General features: G+C 50.6%; 1 non-coding gene across 1 annotated transcript; it reads right to left on the bottom strand.

Annotated features, from left to right (window-relative positions):
• Positions 1 to 2,294: 2,294 nt before the first annotated feature.
• LOC130029582 (U6 spliceosomal RNA) lies at positions 2,295 to 2,401 on the bottom strand. The gene has a single exon (XR_008793373.1). It is a non-coding gene; the product is annotated as a U6 spliceosomal RNA (small nuclear RNA).
• Between the last annotated feature and the right edge of the window lie 7,833 nt (positions 2,402 to 10,234).

Genomic DNA, 10,234 nt, shown 5'->3' with positions numbered 1-10,234 from the left:
GGACAACCTGGCAGGCTACCAAATGTAACCTGCCCACACGGCAGAGTCTGGCAAACTCCCCGTGGCGTACCCAATATTCCAAATTCCAGTAACAATGATGGTTCTCATTCTCCTAAAGAGCCTTGAATATATCTGAGGGCTAGGATGAAGGAGACGTTACTGGGGCCTGCTCGAGGCAATCGACGAATAACAGGATGGTCGTGATTCGTGGTCGTGATTACTACTTCACCAGCAGGTGGCAGCATTTCTTGGTTTCACCACAATGTTAGCTCTGCCAAGGCTGGGCAACTTTCCTTGTCAAATCAAATCTGTTTGAAAACGAAGAGACTTTTGAGCTTAACATACACAGATGGAAATCTGGAGATGGAGTAAGAATAAAGAGCTGCATCTCTTCCTGTTCCAGAAAGAGTCAGGTTTGGGAAAGGGGTCGGAGAACCGTCTCTGTGTGTGCTTCCCATTGACTGGGGGGCTGGGGGGGATGTTTTTTCACAGTCTCTGCTCTAGTAAGAGCATGTCTGATGGATATGATGGATGACCAGAATCTTTTTTTTTAGTATTCAAATGGGAATGGGAGGTCAGGAATATAATGTCATTATAATGACACTAAGAAAATTTCTCAGTCATGCAGAACCACTGGCCGACAAGCCTCAAAATATGGAGCTGGCCTACCTTTTTGAAGCATTTCGCAGGGGCCAGAAGTCTGGGTTCATGTCGTGTGTCTGGACCCTCACAAGCAGGGGGTGGGGTTGGAATTTCTGCCTTACAGACCTGGAAAGGACAGCTCTGAGAGGAAAGAGCCCCCTCAGCAAGGGGCTCCGTGAAAACCCAGTGCATATGTTCCTTCGTAGCTTGGCTGAACACAAGCATGTATGAAGTAGGCCGGGTCTGACAGTGCTCTGGGAGCTGCTGGAGATGCTGGTGCCTGTCTCCCAAATGCCTCATCTCTCTTACTTACGTGGCTGCTGTCTGGCACCAGGCCTGCAGGGGCGATCCTGTCCCACCAAGCACAGTGTCGGGCACATACAGCAGGAAGCCAAGAGGTCTGCTGCAGTGAGGCCAACGGCCCTTGAATTCAAGAAGCCCTTTGATTCACTCCATTGCAAATCAGGTATTACAGGCTCAGAATGCTTTTCTGTTTTTAAGCTCTGTTTTTAAGTCTTTTCTTTCTTTCTTTCTTTCTTTCTTTCTTTTTTGTTTGTTTGTGTTTTTTTTGTTTGTTTGTTTGTACCTAATGTAACCTGCCCACACGGCAGAGTCTGGCAAACTCCCCGTGGCGTACCCAATATGCCAAATACCAGTAACAATGATGGGTCTCATTCTCCTGACTCTGAAAGAGCCTTGAATATGGCACTTTTTAAAATCTCAGGGCTAGGGCGAAGGAGACTCTACTGGTGCCTGCTTGAGGCAATCGACGAACAACAGGATGATCCTGAACCTTTTTTTTGAGTGTTGTGGTTTGTTTGTTTGTTTGTTTTGCTGATTTGGTCACCCGCAAAAGTGCTCAGGTCTTACTCCTGGCCCTGCACTCAGGGATCACCCCCAATCGGGGGGAGGGACCATGTTTAGTGGAAATCAAACTCGTTGATGGCCGTGTACAAGGCAAGCTCCTCACCCGCTGCACTCTCTCTCCAGCTCCTATCTTGGAATTCTTTTCTAAATCGTCTGAAGACTTGTTCATATATTTATTCTCTCTTCTGCTCCAGAAAGCAGGCAGGGGCCACAGGACGCTCGCACATCCCAAGTCTCCTGTTCTGAGCAATAACCCTTAGGCTTCTTTTGGAAATCGAGACCCACACAGTCGCCGTTGGACCACTTGATGGCAGTAGCAGTACACAACTGCTCTTGGAGTTCCGTCAGCAACTCTCAGGAAAGGGTGTTCAGAGGAGCTGATCAATTCCCTTGCGTTTTTATAAAGAGAATGCTAAACCCCTCTGCCTCCCGCAAAACACCCAAACAATCGGAATGGTGTCAGAGTTACTGACCTTTGGTGATTTAGTATTTGCAAGAAAAATTGCCCTATGGATGAGCCGCAGAATATTTAAATATGCACTATGAAAATGTTGGAGGCAAATAAAACAAGAGAGCATAGGCACGGGATCAATAGTAAATCTGAGTATTCCCTCAGGTGTCCTACCATCAGAGCCCCATGACCATCTTCTGCCCAGGGAGAGGTTTAAATTACGCCTGTGTATGTTCACACCAGCATTTAAAAAAAAAATTAGTGAAACACCATGAGGTACAGTTGTAGACTTACAAATTTTTGTGCTTGGGTTTCAGTTATACAATGATCCAGTAAAAATATGAAACGCTTCACGAATTTGCGTGTCATCCTTGTGCAGGGGCCATGCTAATCTTCTCTGTATCGTTCCAATTTTAGTATATGTGCTGCCGAAGCGAGCACCACACCCGCATCTTTATATTATAATTTTAACAACACGCTGGGCGGGGGGGGGGGGGCGGTGAGTGTATGAATAAAATGCTTGCCTGCATTTCGCATAGTAGGAACAAAAGTGTGTAAGCTGTGCACCCCAGGAAAATGTCTCCACCCTCCACTGAAAAAAAAATAAAATGAAGAAAGAAAAATCCAGATGAAGTGGTTTCCGCACTCGGGAGTAGTTTTATTTTTACAATTTCTCTGTTGATTTAACAGATTAAAACGCCAGCGGTTCCCGGCCCATCGATCTTGCTCAATCCCTCCTTCTGAAGCTCTCCCGTGCTGTAATTAAATTACTGTAAATACAATTAGAAGCCCCCTGTAGGTGGTCTGTGTGACACCAGCCCCGAAAGGAATTGTCCTGAGATATCTGAACCAGAAATAAAGAGCAGAGTGGCGGAATCCCCTTAATCTTCGGAGGGTTGTGGGGGACAAGCCTTTGAGGATTTGTGGCCACGAAACCCCAAGCGTGCGATTGGGAAAGGCACACAGCACTCCTCGAGGGAGAGATTTTTCTCAACTCTCCCTGGCTTTCAGGGTCAGTGTGGGGGCCTGAGTGTCTGTTTTCAGCTTCTCCCCCACACACACACTCCCCGCGCCCCCCCCCAGATCCAGATCCTACACCTCCCAGCCCCCAGCCTTGCAAATTCAGCGTCTATTCTGGGAGAAGAGGCCGGGGGTCATTAGTACTTTGCACCCAATACCTTTTGCATAGAGTTGGAAGCGGTTGCTATGTGGTCCACGTGTGTTGCTCAACAAGCTTAAACTTTGCAGAACCCGTGCTAAACTAATTTGCGTCAATTTGTCTACATCATGCCAACAATCGTCCTGAGAGTCTTGAATAGAACATACAAGACTGCTGATAAAGGCGCCCGGAGCAGATGCCGCCGTCCTTTCGGCAGGGCCTGGCTCAGTCTAGTTCCTCGCCATGGTTTCTTCATATCCTAGTGACTGTGTTAGTTTTTCCACCCTGGGGCTAAAACTTTTTTTTTTTTAAACAATGGGCAGCTTCTATACAACTGGCACTCCGATGTGGTGGGTTTTGTTTTGTGTTTTTGGCTGAAACAGAGCCTGTTGCAAGTTCCCTAAGCACTTGGGCGGTTTTTGCAAGTTTGAGAGAGCCGGAGTGAAAGTTGTGTTGTAGAAAGGGCCCCTGTCGCCACCCCTGCCGCGCTGACCAGCAAACTCCCCAGTGACCCTGGTTTGAGCTCGAGGGAAACGCTAAAGCCTCACTTTGGAAAGAAAAAGAAAATCTCCCGTTAATAAGAAAGAACCTTTGGGACGAAGCAGTAGAAGCCACTGAAGACAGGCTGAGGAGCTGGTGCTCAGTGAAGTCTAGAGAGGGAGTGATGTCACTTCAGGAGGACACCTCCCTCTTTGGGGGTGGGCAGGGTTGGGTCCCTTCCCAGGGAGACTCAGTCTACCAGCGTCCTTCCAGGTGACATCTGACTATGCTCAGGGACCCTGAGGCGCTGGGATTGATTACTGCAGGTTGTATAGGTCCTGATCCCTGAAACTTATTTTTTGTTTTGTTTCAGGATTTTTTTTTTTTTTTGCTTTAGGGCTATAACCAGTGGGGCTAGGAAGCTTTTCCTGGCTCTTGTATGTGGGGGTGACTCCCAGAGGTGCTCCAGGGACCATGCTGGGAGCAAACCCAGCCCTCCTACATGCAAAGTCTGTGCTCCGGTCCTTTGAGTCATCTCCCTGTCCCCCGGTTTTTATTTTTATTTTTCAAAAAAAGGGAATGCCCTGCCACAGAGGCAAGGTGGGATTGGGGGGTGGAGGGTGGGAGGGATACTGGGATCTGTGGTGGTGGGAAATGGGCACTGGTGAAGGAATGGGAATTTGATCATTGTATAATTGAAACCCATGCACAAAAATCTGTAAGTCTACAACTGTACCTCATGGTGTTTCACTAATAAAAATTAAAAAAAAAAAGATCTGGTAACGTATTTTTCTTTTCTTTTCTGGCTCTAGGAATGGAACTCAGGTCTCATGCTTGCAAGGCAGGAGCTTTAACCATTGAATCACACCCAGGAAATAGATGGATGGAGTGAGTTTGGGGAAGGGTCCAGGAAAGTCAGGCGGTCGTGGGTGACACATCCGTCGGTGGGCCTGTGAGTTTGGCCATTCTGAAGTGCTTCTCCCCAAGTCATCCCGCTTAGTCAACTGTCTAAACACTAACTTTGAAAACAGCGGGTCAGTGTCCAGAAGCTCAAAACCGTTAGTACATCTCAGTGGGAAGAACTAAGAAGTTTATCCAAACCCCTAAAGAAAGGGATTACTATGCCCCAGGTACCCAGAGTTGGGGTACAGCAGGGATCAGTGCCCTGCAGCATGACTCTAGGAAATAGACCCTCATTAGAGAGATGTTCCCAACTAGAACAGAACTGGGGTGACAGACTGGAGAAAAAAAAGAATTGTGGGGAGAGGGAAGGCGGCAAATTGTTGCTCTCTGCACGAAGAGCAGAAAGACAGGGGGACGGAAGAGACCGTGAGTGACCAGTGGTCCAGGGGCAGGGCCAGGAGGGGAACTGCAGTGAGTGCGGCAAGCGAGGGGGCGCACGGTTCAGCAGAGCCGTGGGCAGTGTCGCTGGAGAGTAGGGGACAAGAGGATAGGAGATTGGAGATTGAGGGACAAAGAAATGGGAATCACAGGCACAAAGGATATGGGTGTCCTCAGCATCGTGGAGATGAGGCTCCTGGTTGATTGACTGTCCAGCTGGGCAGAGGCTGAGACGGGCAGCTGGAGGCTTCCAGGGAACTGGCAGCCGGCTGACCACTCATGGCACTGGGCGTCTGCGTGATGGTCAGGAACCAGATCCGGGGGGTCCATCCGTGTCACCCCCCGGCGTGTCGAGAGGGGGGGCTGAGCTGATCTGGAGGTTGGTGGGGATGGGATCGTGACGGTGGAGCCCTAGGATTAGTGCTCGTAGAGAAGGGACCAGGCTGAAGCGATAGCACAGGAGGGTAGGGCGTTTGCCTTGCATGCAGCTGACCCGGGTTCGATTTCTCCATCCCTCTCAGAGAGCCCGGCAAGCTACAGAGAGTATCCCGCCTGCATGGCAGAGCCTGACAAGCTCACCGTGGTGTATTCGATATGCTAAACACAGTAACAACAAGTCTCACAATGGAGATGTTACTGGTGCCCACTCAAGCAAATCGATGAACAACCGGAGGACCGTGCAACAGTGCAACAGAGAAGGGACCACAGCCCTTGTTTGCACTTGTGAGCAAGCTCTCTGCTGGCTGTGCTGTGGGGGGCTCCCCTGGAAACTCCTCTGCCTCCTCCCTCAGGAGATGGGATCCCAAGGGTGCTCAGACCCTGAGCCAGCCATTTCCTTTGCTTAGTATTTCCGGGGCAACTGCTGGGAGGAATCCACCCCTCCATGCACCCCTTCCCCCCAGCTATACATATAAAGAGCTGCGTTGTCTGCCTCATGAGAACAAGAGACGTCTCTGCAGTCCAGAAGTGTGGCCTCGCTGGAAACCCGCTGTGTGGGCCCCTCTCCGTCCCCCCCCCCCCCCCCCATGGCCAGTAACAAATCCCCATGGTTTGGGAGCCACCCCGTCTGGGGCCTTCTGTGACAGATGCCCAGGCTGACTCAAGACAGTGATTCCAAAGACCCTTCCTCAGGGTCCTGCACGGTGGACCTGGGTTTGATGCCTAGCACTGAGAAAATAAAACGAAAGCCTCTCAGGAGAGCTGCAGCATGATAAATCTTTCCTACCAGTGAGCTGGTAAAAATATAAAAGGCTGGAGCTGGAGCGATAGCACAGTGGGTAGGGCATTTGCCTTGCATGCGACCAACCTGGGTTCAATTCCCAATATCCCGTATTGTCTCCTGTGCACCACTAGGGGTAATTCCTGGGTGCAGAGCCAGGAGTAACCCCTGTGCATCACCAGGTGTGACCCAAAAAGCCAATATATATATATATATATATATATATATATATATATATATATATCTGGGGGGAAGGGGTGCATGGAGGGGTGGATTCCTCCCAGCAGTTGCCCCGGAAATACTAAGCAAAGGAAGCGGCTGGCTCAGGGTCTCAGCACCTTGGGATCCCATCTCCTGAGGGAGGAGGCAGAAGAGCGCCCAGGGGAGTCCCCCACAGCATAGCCAGCAGAGAACTTGCTCACAAGCGCAGAGCCTGGGGACTTGTCCACCTCTCCCGGCCTCAGTTTGCCTGTCTGTGAATAGGTGCATGGGGGTCAAGAGTCCAGAGTCCCTTCTGTCTGGCCTTGTTTTCCCTCATGTGTAAGACAAGGGGCTCCACCATTCCGGCGTCGGGGGAAGGGTTCCACCTGGCTTCTGCTCAGGGAATCCTGCCTCCCTTCCTAAATAGGAATCCCTTTTTTTTGTCTCTTGGTTTGGTTGGGGGATCCCCACCTCGAGGTGCTCTGGGCTCCTCCAGCCTCGGTGCTGCCGGGCTGTCCTGGGCCCCTGCCTGGTTGCCTAATCTCTGCACCATCTCTCTGGCCCAGGAGCTTTGTGTTTTGTGGGTGTTTGTTTTGTTTGTCTGTACCTCATGGTGCAGGGGGCGTCTCCCAGCTCTCTGCTCAGGGGTTAGTCTCAGTGGTGCTCAGGGAAACCCTGAGGTGCCAGGGATCAACCCAGGGCCTCCAGCATTCGAAGCAGACCCTTAGCCCCTCCCGTTTTTCTCTCCTTGTCGGAAGACCTCTCACCCTTTGATTTTTAAATTTTATTAAGACCCCGTGATTCATGCCCGGTTTGCCGGGAACTCTCCAGCTGCCTCTCAGCCGCTCTGCCCAGAGCGTGAAGCTGGAGCATCCTGACCCCGGCAATGCTCAGGGGACCGACCGTCTGTGGTGCTGGTCTCCAACCCCTGGCTGGCAGCGTGCACACTAGACAGAAATCTTACCTGCTGCATTTCGCCACACCGTCTCTCCTTCCTTCAAGTCCCACCCCGGGGGTGGTCTGGCCAAACCGCAGCATCAACACCACTGAAAACAGGCGATTCACATCACAAGCACCGAGTTCGAGCTCAAAAGTGTGCCATTCCAGGAGGCTCACTGGGGTGGAGGGCGGGAAGGCTGGAACCTGGGGACTGTGGTGGAAGGAAGTTGACATTGGTGGTGGGACTTATGCCTGAAACTCACGGTGTCTTAATAAAGATCCAGCACTTTTCTTCTCTCTCTCTCTCTCTCTCTTCTCTCTCTCTCTCTCTCTCTCTCTCTCTGTCTCTTTCTCTCTCTTTCTTTCTTTCTTTCTTTCTTTCTTTCTTTCTTTCTTTCTTTCTTTCTTTTTCATTTGTGAAACACCATGAGGTACAGTTGTAGATTTACAAATTTCTGTGCTTGGATCTCTGTCACACCATGCTAAAACACCCATCCCTCCACCAGTGCCCATCTTCCACCACCAGGATAATATCCCTCCCCCCCCATCCCCCCATCCCCCCCATCACTGTGGCAGGGCATTCCCCTTTGTTCTCTCTCTCCTTTTGGGTGTTGTGATCAGCAAAAGAGGCATTGAGTGGCAAACATGTTCAGTCCAGTCTACTTTCAACCTGCATCTCCCCTCCTGGGAGGATCCTCCAAACACCCTCCATTTGGTGCTCCCTTCTCTATCTGAACTGTCCCCTCCCCTAGAATACCCGGCTGGCCTCTAGGCTATGGAGTAATCCTCCTGGTGTTGATCTCAGCTATTCTTGGGTATTAATCTCATATTTTGTTATTTTATATCCCCCAGATGAATGCAATCTTTCTATGTCTATCCCTCTCTTTCTGACTCATTTCGCTTAGCATGATACTTTCCATGTTGTACCACTTGTATATAAACGTCATGACTTCATCTTTTCTAAGAGCTACATAGTACTCCATTGTGTAGATGTACCAAAGTTTCTTTAACCAGTCATCTCTCCTTGGGCACTCAGGTTTCTTCCAGTTTCTGGCCATTGCAAAGAGTGCCGCAATGAACAAACAAGTGCAGATGTCACTTCGGCTACACATTTTTGCCTCTCTGGGATATATTCCCAGGAGTGGTATCACTGGGTCAAATGGGAGCTCAATTTCTAATTTTTTGAGGAACGTCCATACTGTTTTCCAAAAGGGCTGAACCAGTCAGCGTTCCCACCAACAGTGAAGGAGTGTCCCTTTCTCTCTCTCTTTCTCCTCTCTCCCTCTCTCTCTTTCTCTCGCTTCCCCTGTCTCTCCCTCCTTCCTTCTCTCTCTCCCTCTCTCCCTCTTTCTCTCTCTGTCCCTCCCTCCCTCTCTCCTCTTCCTCTCTCTCCCTCTCCCTCTCCTTCTCTCTCTCTCTCTCTCTCTCTCTCTCTCTCCCTCTCCCTCTCCCTCTGTCTCTTTCTCCCTCCCTCCCTTCCTTCCTCCTCCCCTTCTCTCTCTCTCCTTTTGGGTATTATGGTTTGCAATATAGATCGTGAAAGTTATCAGGTCTATCCTTTTACCCACTTTCAATACTCAGTTCTACCGACACTTTTTAATAAAATGTTGGCGTTGTGGTGGGCAGTGCCGTTCCTGGCGGGGCTTCGTGCTTCACGGCATTGGCCCGCCTTTTAGCATCCCCTCCTCCCAATGGACCCCTTTCCTCCCCCCACTGCTGAACAGTGTCTCTTGACATCTGAGGAGATGAGTGTGGGACAAACAAGTTTCTGGGAAAGCCAACGGGTGGGGGACAGCAGGAAAGGGAACTGGGTTAAGTGCCACTTGCCAGCCCTGTGTCCGGAGCTTGGCATGTTCTGGACAGGGTGAATGCAGTCGGCGGATGCTTTGTAGCCTCTATAAAGTGGCCTCTTTTCACACGGCTGGTCTGGAAGGCCGGCTCAGGAGGGGTCCAGTGGCCTCCAGGAGCTTGGCAGGGCGGGCCCGGGGCCGGACTCAGGCTGTGTGAGCACAGAAAGGACAAGCCCGGCTGCTGGGGGCCGCGTTCACAGGAGAGATGATTCCCAGGCAGAGAGGTGAGAGCGGGCTGCCCACTGCCCTTCCCGTCCTGGGCTCCAGACTACACACAGCTTGGGGTCCTCAGGTCTCAGCTACACACACGACACCCCCATACTGGAACCTCCAGAATTGTCCTGCCACTCAGTGTGCAAACGAACAGAGCACCGGACAGGCAAGATTCCATCTTTTTTTTTTCTTTTTGGGTAACACCTGGTGATGCACAGAGGTTACTCCTGGCTCTGCACTCAGGAATCACCCCTTGCGGTGCTCAGGGGACCAAATGGGATGCTGGGAATCGAACCCGGGTTGGCCGCGTGCAAGGCAAATGCCCTACCCGCTGTGCTATTGCTCCAGCTCCAAGATTCCATCTTTTCCTGTAGCCAAGCAGTATCCCAGTGGGTGTGTAAAAAAGAACTGTTTTTGTTTGTTTGTTTGTTTGGGGTTTTGGTGTTTGGACCCCAGTGATGCTCAGAGGTTGCTTGCAGTTTGTTCCTTGGCATTCAGGAGGTGCTCCCTGGCTCTTTGCTCAGGTGTCACTCTCAGTGAAGCTTGGGGGATCAGGTGGTGCTAAACCACAGCTTTTTTTTTTTTCCATTTATGGATCTAGTGTTGGTTTGCGGGTCACACCCAACTGTGCTCAGGGCTTATTCCTGGCTCTGTGCACAGGGCTCAGGCGAGCATATCGGATGCCAGGTATTGCATTAAGGTCTGCCACGTGAAAGGCCAGAGCCCTACCCGTTGTACCATCTCTCTGGCTCTATGCCCCCTTTATTTATATATTTTTTAAATTGAATCACCATGAAATACAGTTACAAAGCTTTCAGTCATACAATGATCCGAACACCCATCCCTCCACCAATGCTCATTTTCCACCACCA

Source organism: Sorex fumeus, unplaced genomic scaffold (assembly GCF_029834395.1).
Source record: "Sorex fumeus unplaced genomic scaffold, SorFum_2.1 ptg000003l, whole genome shotgun sequence".
In the NCBI taxonomy this organism is placed as follows: domain Eukaryota; kingdom Metazoa; phylum Chordata; class Mammalia; order Eulipotyphla; family Soricidae; genus Sorex; species Sorex fumeus.
The sequence above is the reverse complement of the archived record's forward strand: the minus strand, read 5'-3'. Positions and strand labels throughout refer to the sequence as shown.